This window comes from Procambarus clarkii, chromosome 19, assembly GCF_040958095.1.
Source record: "Procambarus clarkii isolate CNS0578487 chromosome 19, FALCON_Pclarkii_2.0, whole genome shotgun sequence".
In the NCBI taxonomy this organism is placed as follows: Eukaryota; Metazoa; Arthropoda; class Malacostraca; order Decapoda; family Cambaridae; genus Procambarus; species Procambarus clarkii.
The window spans coordinates 39387296-39404380 of record NC_091168.1 but is presented as its reverse complement, the minus strand read 5'-3'; the positions used below and the strand labels follow the sequence as shown (position 1 = coordinate 39404380).

General features: G+C 37.4%; 1 protein-coding gene across 1 annotated transcript in view; it reads right to left on the bottom strand.

Moving 5' to 3' along the window:
- LOC123749347 (transient receptor potential cation channel subfamily A member 1 homolog) overlaps positions 1-15995 on the bottom strand; it is a 59994-nt gene extending 43999 nt beyond the window's left edge. The window contains exon 1 of the mRNA XM_069327298.1: positions 15874-15995. The gene's annotated coding sequence lies outside the window, so the exon portion shown is untranslated. The remainder of the gene's footprint in view (positions 1-15873) is intronic.
- Between the last annotated feature and the right edge of the window lie 1090 nt (positions 15996-17085).

Genomic DNA, 17085 nt, shown 5'->3' with positions numbered 1-17085 from the left:
AATTCAGGAATACTTGGCTTATTAGGCAAATCAGGCCTTGCATAGTAGGCTGAAAAGTGCGTTCTGGCTACTAGGTACGACATATATATATATATATATATATATATATATATATATATATATATATATATATATATATATATATATATAAGTGATTGTGCTTGTGAATTTAGTGTGAATTTAGCTTGTGAATGAAATATATATATATATATATATATATATATATATATATATATATATATATATATATATATATATATATATATATATATATATATATATATATATATATATATATATATCGTACCTAGTAGCCAGAATGCACTGCTCGGCCTACTATGCAATGCCCGATTTGCCTAATAAGCCAAGTTTTCATGAATTAATTGTTTTTCGACTACCTAACCTAACCTAACTTTTTCGGCTACCTAACCTAACCTAACCTATAAAGATAGGTTAGGTAGGGTTGGTTAGGTTCGGGCATATATCTACGTTAATTTTAACTCCAATAAAAAAAATTGACCTCATACATAATGAAATGGGTAGCTTTATCATTTCATAAGAAAAAAAATAGAGAAAATATATTAATTCAGGAAAACTTGGCTTATTAGGCACATTGGGCCTTGCATAGTAGGCCGAGAAGTGCGTTCTGGCTACTAGGTACGACATATATATATATATATATATATATATATATATATATATATATATATATATATATATATATATATATGTCGTACCTAATAGCCAGAACGCACTTCTCAGCCTACTATTCAAGGCCCGATTTGCCTAATAAGCCAAGTTTTCATGAATTAATGTTTTTTCGTCTACCTAACCTACCTAACCTAACCTAACCTAGCTTTTTTTGGCTACCTAACCTAACCTTACCTATAAATATAGGTTAGGTTAGGTTAGGTAGGGTTGGTTAGGTTCGGTCATATATCTACGTTAATTTTAACTCCAATAAAAAAAAATTGATCTCATACATAGAGAAAAGGGTTGCTTTATCATTTCATAAGAAAAAAATTATAGTAAATATATTAATTCAGGAAAACTAGGCTTATTAGGCAAATCGGGCCTTGAATAGTAGGCTGAGAAGTGAGTTCTGGCTACTAGGTACGACATATATATATATATATATATATATATATATATATATATATATATATATATATATATATATATATATATATATATACATATACATATACATATATATATATATATATATATATATATATATATATATATATATATATATATATATATATATATATATATATATATATATATATTATTAAATATGACCGAAAAAGTAAGATTAATAATTCTAACACGAATTTTCTCAATCTTTCGTACATTACGCTTCACTGTTGGAGGTAAATCAAAAATCACTTCTCCAAAATTCATTTTTATTTCTAGTCTGACGCGACACGGGCGCGTTTCGTAAAACTTATTACATTTTCAAAGACTTCACAAATACACAACTGATTAGAACGTATCTCTGATTTTATATCTACATTTGAGTGAGGGGGAAGGGTGATGTGGCATTAACACAAGACAGAACAGGAGGGGATATTAATAGGGTATTAAAAGTATCAACACAAGACAGAACAGAAACAATGAGTATTGAATAGAAGTGTTTGTAGAAAGCCTATTGGTCCATATTTCTTGATGCTTCTATATTGGAGCGGAGTCTTGAGGTGGGTAGAATATAGTTGTGCAATAATTGGCTGTTGATTGCTGGTGTTGACTTCTTGATGTGTAGTGCCTCGCAAACGTCAAGCCGCCTGCTATCGCTGTATCTATCGATGATTTCTGTGTTGTTTACTAGGATTTCTCTGGCGATGGTTTGGTTATGGGAAGAGATTATATGTTCCTTAATGGAGCCCTGTTGCTTATGCATCGTTAAACGCCTAGAAAGAGATGTTGTTGTCTTGCCTATATACTGGGTTTTTTGGAGCTTACAGTCCCCAAGTGGGCATTTGAAGGCATAGACGACATTAGTCTCTTTTAAAGCGTTCTGTTTTGTGTCTGGAGAGTTTCTCATGAGTAGGCTGGCCGTTTTTCTGGTTTTATAGTAAATCGTCAGTTGTATCCTCTGATTTTTGTCTGTAGGGATAACGTTTCTATTAACAATATCTTTCAGGACCCTTTCCTCCGTTTTATGAGCTGTGGAAAAGAAGTTCCTGTAAAATAGTCTAATAGGGGGTATAGGTTTTGTGTTAGTTGTCTCTTCAGAGGTTGCATGGCTTTTCACTTTCCTTCTTATGATGTCTTCGATGAAACCATTGGAGAAGCCGTTATTGACTAGGACCTGCCTTACCCTACAGAGTTCTTCGTCGACTTGCTTCCATTCTGAGCTGTGGCTGAGAGCACGGTCGACGTATGCGTTAACAACACTCCTCTTGTACCTGTCAGGGCAGTCGCTGTTGGCATTTAGGCACATTCCTATGTTTGTTTCCTTAGTGTAGACTGCAGTGTGGAAACCTCCGCCCTTTTCCATGACTGTTACATCTAGAAAAGGCAGCTTCCCATCCTTTTCCGTCTCGTAAGTGAAACGCAGCACGGAACTCTGCTCAAATGCCTCCTTCAGCTTCTGCAGATGTCTGACATCAGGTACCTGTGTAAAAATGTCGTCAACATACCTGCAGTATATGGCCGGTTTCAAGTTCATGTCGACTAAGACTTTTTGCTCGATGGTACCCATGTAGAAGTTTGCAAACAGGACACCTAGGGGAGAACCCATGGCGACCCCATCTACTTGCTTATACATGTGCCCATCCGGGCTCAAGAAGGGTGCCTCTTTAGTACAAGCTTGGAGTAGTTTCCTCAGAATACTTTCTGGCATGTCAAGAGGAGTACAGGCTGGATCACGATACACTCTGTCGGCTATCATTCCGATTGTCTCGTCCACAGGTACGTTGGTAAACAGCGATTCTACGTCCAACGAGGCTCTTATCCCTGTGGCCCGTGTGCCCCGCAGTAAGTCCACAAATTCCTTTGGAGACTTCAGGCTGAAGGCGCAAGGAACATAAGGAGTCAGCAGGCCGTTGAGTCGCTTTGCCAGTCTGTACGTGGGTGTGGGTATCTGGCTAATGATTGGCCGAAGTGGGTTTCCAGGCTTGTGCGTCTTGACATTTCCATACGCATATCCAGGTTTATATTCCCCAATGATCTTTGGCAATTCCACGACCAAGAGATGGCTTCCTGAACCTTGCAGGAATTAACCTCACTGAGGACCAAGTCACTCTCCTAAATCTGGGCATAAACTGTCATGTTATGTCCAGACCGAGTGAAATGGCCCGGAAAGTAGAGTTGGAAATTCTGTTGGACGACATATTCGACCTCGAGACACAAATGAAGGTCACTACCAAAGATACCTTACAAGCAGAACTTATTGCAGAAGGAGGAAAGAATCGAGGCAACTACAGAAGCACCATACTGTCCCCCGAGCTTAAAGCGGCAGCTAAAAGCCTTCGTGAGAACAAAACAGAACGCTTTAAAAGAGACTAATGTCGTCTATGCCTTCAAATGCCCACTTGGGGACTGTAAGCTCCAAAAAACCCAGTATATAGGCAAGACAACAACATCTCTTTCTAGGCGTTTAACGATGCATAAGCAACAGGGCTCCATTAAGGAACATATAATCTCTTCCCATAACCAAACCATCGCCAGAGAAATCCTAGTAAACAACACAGAAATCATCGATAGATACAGCGATAGCAGGCGGCTTGACGTTTGCGAGGCACTACACATCAAGAAGTCAACACCAGCAATCAACAGCCAATTATTGCACAACTATATTCTACCCACCTCAAGACTCCGCTCCAATATAGAAGCATCAAGAAATATGGACCAATAGGCTTTCTACAAACACTTCTATTCAATACCCATTGTTTCTGTTCTGTCTTGTGTTGATACTTTTAATACCCTATTAATATCCCCTCCTGTTCTGTCTTGTGTTAATGCCACATCACCCTTCCCACCTCACTCAAATGTAGATATAAAATCAGAGATACGTTCTAATCAGTTGTGTATTTGTGAAGTCTTTGAAAATGTAATAAGTTTTACGAAACGCGCCCGTGTCGCGTCAGACTAGAAATACAAATGAATTTTGGAGAAGTGATTTTTGATTTACCTCCAACAGTGAAGCGTAATGTACGAAAGATTGAGAAAATTCGTGTTAGAATTATTAATCTTACTTTTTCGGTCATATTTAATAATATATGTCTACAGGAAAGACTGCTACCAAAATATACTAATATATATATATATATATATATATATATATATATATATATATATATATATATATATATATATATATATATATATATATATATATATATATATATATATATATATATATATATATATATGTTGTGTGTGTGTATGTGTGTGTGTGTATGTGTGTGTGTGTATGTGTGTGTGTGTATGTGTGTGTGTGTATGTGTGTGTGTGTATGTGTGTCTGTATGTGTGTCTGTATGTGTGTATGTGTGTGTGTGTACTCACCTAATTGTGCTTGCGGGGGTTGAGCTCTGGCTCTTTGGTCCCGCCTCTCAACCGTCAATCAACTGGTGTACAGATTCCTGAGCCTATTGGGCTCTATCATATCTACATTTGAAGCTGTGTATGGAGTCAGCCTCCACCACATCACTTCCTAATGCATTCCATTTACTAACTTCTCTGACACTGAAAAAGTTCTTTCTAACGTCTCTGTGGCTCATTTGGGTACTCAGCTTTCACCTGTGTCCCCTTGTTCGCGTCCCACCAGTGTTGAATAGTTCATCCTTGTTTACCCGGTCGATTCCCCTGAAGATTTTGTAGGTTGTGATCATGTCCCCCCTTACTCTTCTGTCTTCCAGTGTCGTAAGGTGCATTTCCCGCAGCCTTTCCTCATAACTCATGCCTCTTAGTTCTGGGACTAGTCTAGTAGCATACCTTTGGACTTTTTCCAGCTTCGTCTTGTGCTTGACAAGGTACGGGCTCCATGCTGGGGCCGCATACTCCAGGATTGGTCTTACATATGTGGTGTACAAGATTCTGAATGATTCCTTACACAGGTTCCTGAACGCCGTTCTGGCGTTGTGTGTGTGTGTGTGTGTGTGTGTGTGTGTGTGTGTACTCACCTAGTTGTACTCACCTAGTTGTGTTTGCGGGGGTTGAGCTCTGGCTCTTTGGTCCCGCCTCTCAACTGTCAATCAACAGGTGTACAGATTCATGAGCCTATCGGGCTCTGTCATATCTACACTTGAAACTGTGTATGGAGTCAGCCTCCACCACATCACTTCCTAATGCATTCCATTTGTGTATTGTGTGTGTGTGTGTGTGTGTGTGTGTGTGTGTGTGTGTGTGTGTGTGTGTGTGTGTGTGTGTGTGTGTGTGTGTGTGTGTGTGTGTGTGTGTGTGTACTCACCTAGTTGTACTCACCTAGTTGTGTTTGTGGGGGTTGAGCTCTGGCTCTTTGGTCCCGCCTCTCAACCGTCAATCAACAGGTGTACAGATTCATGAGCCTATCGGGCTCTGTCATATCTACACTTGAAACTGTGTATGGAGTCAGCCTCCACCACATCACTTCCTAATGCATTCCATTTGTGTATTGTGTGTGTGTGTGTGTGTGTGTGTGTGTGTGTGTGTGTGTGTGTGTGTGTGTGTGTGTGTATATCACGAAAATAAACACGTGATTAAAAATGTGACAATGTCAGACCACGGAGGAAAAATGAAACAGGAATTTCCTTTTACTTAAGGAAATTCCTGTTTCATTTTTCCTCCGTGGTCTGACATTGTAACATTTTTAATCACGTGTTTATTTTCGTGATATACACACACGTTATATATATATATATATATATATATATATATATATATATATATATATATATATATATATATATATATATATATATATATATATATATATATATATATATATATATATATATATATATATGCAGAATAACCACATGTGAAAAATAGAAAATGCTTAACGCGTTTTCGGCTAATTCGCCTTCATCAGAGCAAAGTAGAATGAAGATAAGATTGCTGATCAGACCTTTATATCCGCCTGGGCAGATCACCTGACCACCAAAAATAAGTGGAGGAAAGGAATTATAAGAAAGAAGGTAACTACAGAAGGCCTATTGGCCCATACGAGGCAGCTCCTATTAATATCTCCAAGTGCCATACGTGTTAAATGATTGCTATATTGTTTTGATGTGCTATATTGAGGCTTAAATAGGGATCCAACTTAATGTACATACCGGGGCTCACATTAAGGCTGTTGTTACAATGTTTGATCAGAGCAGACTCGATCACGTTTCGTTCAACAAAATAATTACTTTTAACAATACATTTTGCCCCTGTGAAGTCAATAGAATGATTACATAAACTAGAATCTAAATACAATGCACTGGATTGCTGGGCTGTACGAATAGCATATGAATGCTGTTTTAAACGCGAGGAAAGAGATTTACCTGTCTGGCCGATGTAAACACATGCACACTCATTACAAGGGATGGAGTACACACAACCTGCTACAGACGAGGGCGAGTTCTTAATTAACATGAACTTAACTGTATTATCATTTTTGAACACTAGATTAATATTAAGGTTCTTCAGAGCTGGGGCAAGATTTACTAGACCCTCAGAATATGGTAATACCAACGAATTTTTCAGTTCTGGTTTAGACTTAGTAGTCTGTTTGTAGAAAGTCCTTTTTGCTTGACCAAACGCAAGATCCAAGAACGATTTTGGGTATTTTAACTTCTTCCCAATTTCAAAAATATTTGCTATTTCTTCATCGAAAAATTCCGGACTGCAAACTCTCAGTGCTCTGAGAAACATACCAGAAAAAACTGCCCGCTTGACCTGAACATGATGATTTGAATAGAAATGTACATACGAGCACACATTGGTAGGTTTCCTATACACATTCCAATGGGTCGAGACTGGTCTCATTAGCATCGCTCAGATTAGTGGGAAGAAATTCTTGCTGCAAGAATGTGTGTTCTCAGAGCTAACTAGGGTAACTAAAATACTTATTTCCTAAATAAATACTTTAATTGTAAATATTTGAAAATATATGGTATGTTTCCGAATTTCTGATGATATAAAACATATTGTGGTTTATAATTAAGTTCTTAATAGTGATTCTATCCTGCATCATAATTTACATAATATCTACTTCTGTTTTGTGTATTAAAATGACTACTTTTTATGTTAATTTCTTTCTGTAAATGATGATGATGATAAAGTTCAATAAATGTAAGTAAGAACATAAGAATAAAGGTAACTGCAAAAGACTTATTGGCCCATACGAGGCAGCTCCTCGTATGGAGCTGCCTTTGATAAGTAATTACCAAAGAAGGCACCAAGCCGGGAAGGCTGTGTAGCACAATCAAATAAGTCAACTGCTCCTGAAGAGGACGGTATTACTTACAGTTTACTGAGATTAGTCTCACAAGTACCAGGTAATCCACTTTTAGTGTTGTACAGAATGAGTTTAAGTGAAGGAGTATTACCTGATGATTGGACAGTGTCATTGTTCCCATCCCCAAAGCACACTAAGATAATTATAGACCTATATCTCTAATATCATTCTATGTACAAGAATGTAACAACTCTTGTATATATCTCAAAAAAAAAAAATTGTGTGTCTGTAAAGTGCTTGAACGCATTGTCCTTAACCGATTCATGTATCGTATACAGGGGCACCTGTCACCTCAACTGTTTAGAGTTATGCCTGGGCTCAGTACACAACACTGTTTTGCTGAGTACTTCGCTCCTATTGAAGCTTCCCCTCAAGCAGTCTTCATTGACCTAGCTGCAGCTTTTCATACAGCAAACAGGGAAATTATACTAGAACAGCTTGCTGAGCTGGGAATACAAGGAAAATTACTGAAATGGATAAAGGGCTATTTGTCTAATCGAACAGCATATGTTTTGTTTAATGGTGTTAAAAGCACAAAGAGCAAACACTTTGAACTGGGAACTCCACAAGGAGGGGTCCTCAGTCCCTTGTTGTTCAACGTTCTGATTCATAAACTTATTAAAGATCTACCAACTAATAATGAAGACACGGTTATTTGTTATGCTGATCATATATGTTTACAGGCTGTCTCTGAGCCTAGAATGCAAGTTCTGCTCGATGCTTTTGCTTCTAGAGTTGAGGAATGTGGCCTCCTTATCTCTGTACAGAAAACTCGTGCCCTCATTCCGTGTGGTATTCCACCACCCAATTATCATATAGATGGGCGAGCACTTGAGAACTGCGAGTCTTACAGATACCTTGGTGTCCCCATTAACGACCCTGGGTACCTTTCTTCTCTCAAGAGGAGACTTTGGGAGAGATTAAAGCCCTTGTGGGTCCTTGTTGGTGTCAATCATGGAATTAACGTGAGACTTGCTAGAATGTTTTATGTATCATTTATACGCTCTATGAGTGACTACAATGCTCTACATCTCACACTGTATACTGACAAAGAGCTGAAATCTCTTGAAACCTTGCAAAATGAAGCTATGCGTCTCACCCTTGGGGCTCCAAAATCCACGAGAATAGTTAATATGAGAGCAGAGTTAAAATTACCTACCATAAATGAGAGAATTTTGTCTATTAGCACAGTTTTCGGCGTGAAGGCGTTGAGTAGATCTCGGCAATACAAGAAGTTTCAAGCTAAACTTTCTAATACGCTACACTCACCTGAGGTCCGTAGAAGAAGAGCGAAATCTGAATATGCATTTTGGTTCTACAAGGTAGCCAACTCCATCAAAATATTAAATATGTACCCAACTCAATTAACGATTAATCAACCAATTACTCCATAGGATAACTTGGATCTATCAGTTGATTTTGTAAATGCACCCAAGAAAGATAGTGTACACTCTACATTATTAAAACAGTTAACACTGAAAAGCATCACTGAGAGTACTCAGAGTATGGGTAACGATGTGTATCAGTGCTATACCGACGGTTCTGTAGAAGAAGGTGGACGATGTACCGGATGTGCATGTAATATATTTGAACAATCTTCTCTCGTATATACAGCAATGAAGCGCGTCAATGACTGGGCAAGTACAACTCAAACCGAACTTGCAGGCATATACCTTGCCACGTAATTTTTAAAAGACAAAGGCAGAGGACTTATATACTGTGATTCGCAGAGTGTACTCCTGGTATTGAACGCATATAGTAGTGACACCCAAAAAATAGTCAGTGATATTCGAATGAAAATTTTAGCTGCCAAAGAAAAGAGATTTGAAATTAAATTCCTATGGATACCATCACATGTTGGCATCTCAAAGCATGACACTGTTGATATGCTTGCAAAGACATCCTGTAGAAAACCAGTGGTAGAAATTGATATGGGTGTTTCATTAGCAGTGACAAAGAGAATACTTAAACAAACATCTAATGAAAATCTCACCGACCTAACAAAATCACAAAGACCTGAAAGTTGTAGCATTAAATATTATGATAGATATCGTGCGGAGACATTCACATACAGGATTAATGGAACAAGAACCCAGCAATGTGATGTTATAGTGGCCAGAATACGCTTGGGATATAGACGTATCTGGCAACTTTCTCAAAACCCAAATGTCGAGTATACAATGTGTCAACTTTGTGAAAGAGAAAATATGCACTCCCTTGAACATTATATTGTAGAATGTCCCATACTGACTGACTTTCGCCCTCCTGGGCTAAGGTATGCTGAACTGTGTAATTTCTATTTGAGTACTGGAACACTTGATGATATATTGGACTTGTACCCTAGATTGACCATGTAACGTGTCAATTATACAATGAATGTATGTGATGTAACTCTATAACCTGAGCTTGTGAAAGCACCTTAATCACCTTCAGTGATTAAGTGCTTAATTGCACACTAGTTTCTCTATCAGTTATCTCATCTTGTCAGAGTAAAAGAGACAAATGTATGTGTATGCATGTGTGTATATATGTATGCATATATGTATATGTACGTATATGTGTGTGTGTATATGTATGTGTATAAAGTATATGTGGAAGCTGATCAGAATTCCATTTCACCTTTGTAAATGCACGTTAATGACACTATGTAAAAGACACATCGAACACTTTATGTAGGGCATACGTAAATCTGTGTATTTATGTATTTACGTATGTAGCTTAGTCTAGCATTTTAAAAGCACTACAATCACTACGGGTTCAATTACGGGTCACAGGATGAGTATGGGTTGCACAAACTACTGGTAACAAGATGAGTATGGGATGCACAATAAATTACTGCACAGAGGATGAGTATAGGGTGCACAAACTGGTTGGGTAAATGGAAATGGTTGGGTACATTTCCTTTCATCTAATGCGACTATTCATGTGTCCGGACACCGGCGATGGTGTGGTATTGGCTATTTATTTAACCATAACTTTGCTTTCATTTAAGATATGTTTTCCTTGAAATGTAGTTACATTATCGTCTACATCTGTCTTTATTCTGACATAAAGACCTATGACGTTACTTTGCATATATGCAAATTAATTATAAAATTGATTGGCTTGTGTGGAGGCCTTCACACTCCCTGAGCGAGCCATCAAGTAACTATAAAAAGGCATATATCTTCACTTTCACTTCAGTTATATTTATACCAAAGTATTAACATGCAGCTTATATTTATGTCTTTATGATGACATAGAAAACTTCGTTTATTACAATATCTAGATTAAATTAACATTGATCTTCAAAAGGTCGTAGTTCCCATGTCGATAAGGAGAGCGTCGGCCAAGAAGCCTTGTTTAAAATATGAATATTTTTCCTCTCTAATAAGGTATAATCTCTGTGATGGATTCACAAAAACTATTTTATATCTGCCTTTCTGATAACATATACAAATATAATCTTTATTTGTGAATATTTGTTAATTAAGCAATATATCAGAGAGCGTGTAGGGTTCGGTATTCTATGAACGAAAAGGATATGAGTAGTTTAAATAGCGAACGCATACCAACGAATAACGTTAGTATCTATATAACAAATTTATTGTCATGTGGAATTGATTTAACTTCCAGACACTTTTTTTTAATAAATATTAAATATTTTGTGGCTGTTTATGAAAAATATTATTATAAATACACATTCTACTTGTTAATATCACCAATTAAATTTGCGACAATTTGAGCCATGAAATGCGACGACTGGATCACTGTGTACAGGAGGCTGATATGGCAGCAAACACTCTCCAGGCGACCATATATCTTGGATAAGTCGCGCCACAAAATTGTCGCTTGGACCGTCGACTTCCTATGGCGTCACCTCTCACGTCACGTCTCATTTCGTTATGAAATTAGATTATTTCAGAGTAAAAATAGGTTTGATCATGTTCTACGTGTTCTACGTTCTACGTGTTGGAAGTCACGTTAAACGTTTTATGACCAGAGGATGTGTGTCCGGTCCGTCTAATTACATGATATATTTACTCATTATAATGTTGGTGATAAATGTACAACACGAAAAAAACAATTTTAATCTGAAAAAGTTTCTTTTTATAAAGATATTTGACGAAAATAAAGAGCTGGTGACGCCAAATCAAGTCGACGATCCAAGCGTCAGTTAGGTTAGGTTAGGTTTGGTTTGGTTAGGATAGGTTAGGTTAGGTTAGGTTAGGTTAGGTTAGGTTAGGTTTGGTTAGGTTAGGTTAGGTTTGGTTAGGATAGGTTAGGTTAGGTTAGGTTAGGTTTGGTTAGGTTAGGTTAGGTTAGGTTAGGATAGGTTAGGTTAGGTTAGGTTAGCTCAGGTTGGGTCAGCCTAACCAAACATATCATGTTTATTCATTACTAACGTATTACCAGGAAGCTTTGTGAAGCTTGTGTAGCTTGTGGTAATTAGACGGACCGGCAATGTCCATTCCACATGCTTCCTGTACGTTATTGATCTATCAATCATATAATTAAATAAACATATAAATAAATAAACTAGACCCTTTATAGTACCATTCCCGTTTATATGAATTGTATTTCTTGCTTATGTAGTCCTGTGTATTGTTCATTAATATTCGTTACTTTGGCGTTTTCCCCAATGTATAATTCCCCTTAATATTTAATACATACATAGTTCTGTATCCACATCTGTGAAATATTTGTTTCGTATTTTTTTAAGGAAGCGCCAAGCCATTACGACTATATGGCACTGAGAAGGGGTCAGCATATGGATTTGGGGTGGGACGGGGGGAAAGGAATGGTGCCCCAACCACTTGGATGGTCGGGGATTGAACGCCTACCTGCAAGAAGCGAGACCGTCGCTCTACCGTCCAGCCCAAGTGGTTGGGTTTTTGTTTTTCAAAAACAAAAAATATTTGTTTCGTAATAACTGCACGTAGTAAATCCAAATCAAAAATATTAAACAAACACAATCTTAAATTTCAAAAACATTCTTCCTAGCAATCTACACAAGATGTATACATATATTCATACATATGCAACTAATGTATATTGTTAGGAAGAATGTTTTTGAAATTTAAAATTTGAGTTCGTTTAAATATTTTAAACGATTTGTTTAAGATTTGTGAACACAAATATTATATATATATATATATATAAATATATATATATATATATATATATATATATATATATATATATATATATATATATATATATATATATATATATATATGTCGTACCTAGTAGCCAGAACGCACTTCTCAGCCTACTATGCAAGGCCCAATTTGCCTAATAAGCCAAGTTTTCATGAAAGAATTGTTTTTTTTCGACTACCTAACCTACCTAACCTAACCTAACCTAACTTTTTCGGCTACCTAACCTAACCTAACCCATAGAGATAGGTTAGGTTAGGTAGGGTTGGTTAGGTTCGATCATATATCTACGTTAATTTTAACTGCAATAAAAAACATTGACCTCATACATAATGAAATGGGTAGCTTTATCATTTCATAAGAAAAAAAATGAGAAAATATATTAATTCATGAAAACTTGGCTTATTATGCAAATCGGGCCTTGCATAGTAGGCCGAGAAGTGCATTCTGGCTACTAGGTACGACATATATATATATATATATATATATATATATATATATATATATATATATATATATATATATATATATATATATATATATATATATATATATTTTTTTTTTTTTACCTGAGGGTCACTAACCCTAGTGGCCTCGACGAGGACAGGAAGCCGGCGGCTTGTCGAAGGTCCCATCATTTGCCTTGATCTTTTCAAGGTATATTTTGAAACAGCGCAGTTTTGGCAGTTACGGCTTCGGCGGGTAGGCGGTTCCATGGGTTAATAACCCTGTGGGTGAAAAAGCATCTCCTGTTCTCAGTCCTACACATTGTGGCTTGTTTTCTTGTGTTACAACTGACCGTCTGAAGAAAATATCCGATCAACATCCTCTAACCTAAGTCATAAAAATATTTGTGCGTACGTCTGATACCATACTACTTGTGTAAAGGAGGAATTGTGTATGTTTATCTCTCGGAATGTTCGGCAATATGTTAATTGTTTGTGGTGTGTGTCTATATATATGTATGAACACGTACTGAACGGGGTGAGAATAGCTTGAACTACCTCATCCCTTTGTGTGCATTTTACCTCAATAAACTTATTTCAATTTCAACATCCTTTAACTTGTTCAGTATCTTAAAAGTTTCAATGAGATCTGCCCTGTCATGCCTGGTTTACAGTGCTGAGTTATATATACCGAAGGACACGTTGTATACTAAATGAGAGAATGTCTGTGCAGGACGCTTGGAGTTAGCCTTACTAGGGTAAATGCTTTAAGTAGTATGTCATGAAACGCAGCCACTCCCCCCCCCCCCCATAAAGTCTGAAATGGAAACGAAATAAATTCAGGCATGTACTCACTTAGTTGTGCTTGCGGGGTATAAGCTTCGGTCCTTTGGTCCCGCCTCTCAACTGTCAGTCTACAGGTGTTATTGAGCTATAATCGAGTTATATATATTATAGCTATATAATTTAGTTAATATAATAACTCAATTGAGTTATTGAGCTTTCATATCTATACTTGAAACTGTATATGGAGTCAGCTTCCACCCACATCACTTCCTAGTGTATTTCATTTATATACTACTCAAACACTGAAAAAGTTCATTCTAGTGTCTTTGTAGCTCATTTGGGCTCTCAGCATCCACCTGTGTCCGTGTAACGACACACAGGGGGCTTGACGGCTGAGTGAACAGCGCTCGGGATTCATAGTCCTAGGGTCCGGGGATCGATCCCCGGCAGAAGCGGAAAGAAATGGGTAGTTTCTTTCACCTTGATGCTCCTGTTCACCTAGCAGTAAATATGTATCTGGGAGTAAGACAGCTGCTACGGGATGCTTCCTGGGTGTGTGTGTGGGGAAAAAAAAGTTGATTGACAGTTGAGAGGCGGGCCCAAAGAGCCAGAGCTCAACCCCTACAAGCACAACTAGATGAGTACACGTGGAAGCCTCATGGGCGGGACAGACATGGTAGGCGTGTAACTAGATGAGTACATGTGGAAGCCTCATGGGCGGGACAGACATGGTAGGCGTGTAACTAGATGAGTACATGTGGAAGCCTCATGGGCGGGACAGACATGGTAGGCGTGTAACTAGATGAGTACACGTGGAAGCCTCATGGGCGGGACAGACATGGTAAGCGTGTTCTATCACCTCATGCACCTGTTCATTAACCGCCAGAAATTAGGGCTGACAGAAGAGCAGTCACTGACACTTAAAGGCCAGAAGGCACGAGTATAAAAGAACTTGTTTAGAACCGAGATATGTACGAACAGCACAAATCATCCACAGGTGGAAATTGAGTAACCAAATGAGCCACAGAGACGTTAGAAAGAATTTTTTCATTGTCAGAGTAGTTAACAGGTGGAATGCACTAGGCAGTGATGTGGTGGAGGCTGACTCCATACACAGTTTCAAATGTAGATATGATAGAGCCCAGTAGGCTCAGGAATCTTTACACCAGTTGATTGACAGTTGAGAGGCGGGACCAAAGAGTCGAGCTCAACCCCCGCAAGCACAATTAGGTGAGTACTAGACAGTGTCACATTGTAATTTCCAGAATTAGGCTGAGATATCAATAACTCTGGCAGGTGGCTGCTGGTGATGAATCCCCCAATGGTGAACATTCTAATTGTAAACTATGTGAACAAGAGCTGGGACACACTAACAACACTATATCTGTAATTGGCCTGTTATCAATGATTTCAGACCAAATGGTATGAGGTACTTTGAGCTCTGTAACTACTTCATAGACACAGGAATACTGGAAGATATTCTTGTGTTCTACCCAGAGCTTGTCAGTACAGGCTAATGGGTTAGACACATCGCGTGACTCCATATATGACTAACCATCCTCTGAGAAGGGCATATTACTTAACTTATACCAAATTTTAACTTCACACTTTGTAATTCTCCATATAGAATAGTGTAGCAGCATGTTACTGTGTATACTTAAGCTTGTTAATAATAACAAAAACGATGGTCCACATCATTACTATAAGTACTCTCTAAACAGGAAGATGTTATGACTTAACTCTTGCTTTTTTTTCACTCTAATAACTAAGAGTTGTGTTTGCCGGCTCTCTGCTTTACTAGTTTATTAAGGCTACTGCACGCAACAGCACACAGCCATCTCACATGACAGTTGAGAGGCGGGACCAAAGAGCCAGAGCTCAACCCCTGCATACACAACTAGGTGAGTACATGCCCCTTATTTATATTTGTTATTTCCAGTTTATATTTCGCATGTTTTCCAAATAATTAAAAAAATTTCATAGCCTTTCGTCATTTTCTAAAATTCACTTCAAAATCTTCATTCACTGTTGTTATTTGCTACATGTACATGAATATAGAACGATGCTCTTACCTCTTTATATTACAGTAGAATGTATTACTGTACAATCCGCTGACTGCTACATTGTTCAGGAGGTTTAGCGTCGACATTCACCCCTTCCTCACTGGTGTGACACTGAGTACTAGTGTCGGGGGATTCCTATAGGTCTTGTGGCGTGTGCTGTACGATACTTTACTTCACCGCATCGGCAGATTCACTCAGAGAATTCAGCATATATTATTTTTAATTTTACTATTTTCAATAATATGAATACTATAATTGTATTTGGACACATAAATCTCATATAGGTTACAATAAAAGCAATGATATTATTGGTACATATATATATTTGAACCATCGCATTGCTGTATTCTACCAATATATTCCTTGTCTGACGTACAGTTTTCGACAATTTTTCTCAGTACAGTAATAGGTATATGCTTTTGGTGAAACGTTGGTGTGAACTCCATCTCCTGGGTCCCCTTCTTCCAGCCAGGGGTGGTACTCCCTTCCCTATTGTGTGTGTGTGTATATATATATATGTCGTACCTAGTAGCCAGAACGCACTTCTCAGCCTACTATGCAAGGGCCGATTTGCCTAATAAGCCAAGTTTTCCTGAATTAATATATTTTCTCAATTTTTTTTCTTATGAAATGATAAAGCTACCCATTTCATTATGTATGAGGTCAATTTTTTTTTATTAGAGTTAAAATTAACGTAGATATATGACCGAACCTAACCAACCCTACCTAACCTAACCTAACCTATCTTTATAGGTTAGGTTAGGTTAGGTAGCCGAAAAAGTTAGGTTAGGTAGTCGAAAAATCATTAATTCATGAAAACTCTGCTTATTAGGCAAATTGGGCCTTGCATAGTAGGCTGAGAAGTGCGTTCTGGCTACTAGGTACGACATATATATATATATATATATATATATATATATATATATATATATATATATATATATATATATATATATATATATATATATATATTATTAAATATGACCGAAAAAGTAAGATTAATAATTCTAACACGAATTTTCTCAATCTTTCGTACATTACGCTTCACTGTTGGAGGTAAATCAAAAATCACTTCTCCAAAATTCATTTTTATTTCTAGTCTGACGCGACACGGGCGCGTTTCGTAAAACTTATTACATTTTCAAAGACTTCACAAATACACAACTGATTAGAACTTGCGTTTCCCTGATTTTATATCTACATTTGAGTGAGGTGGGAAGG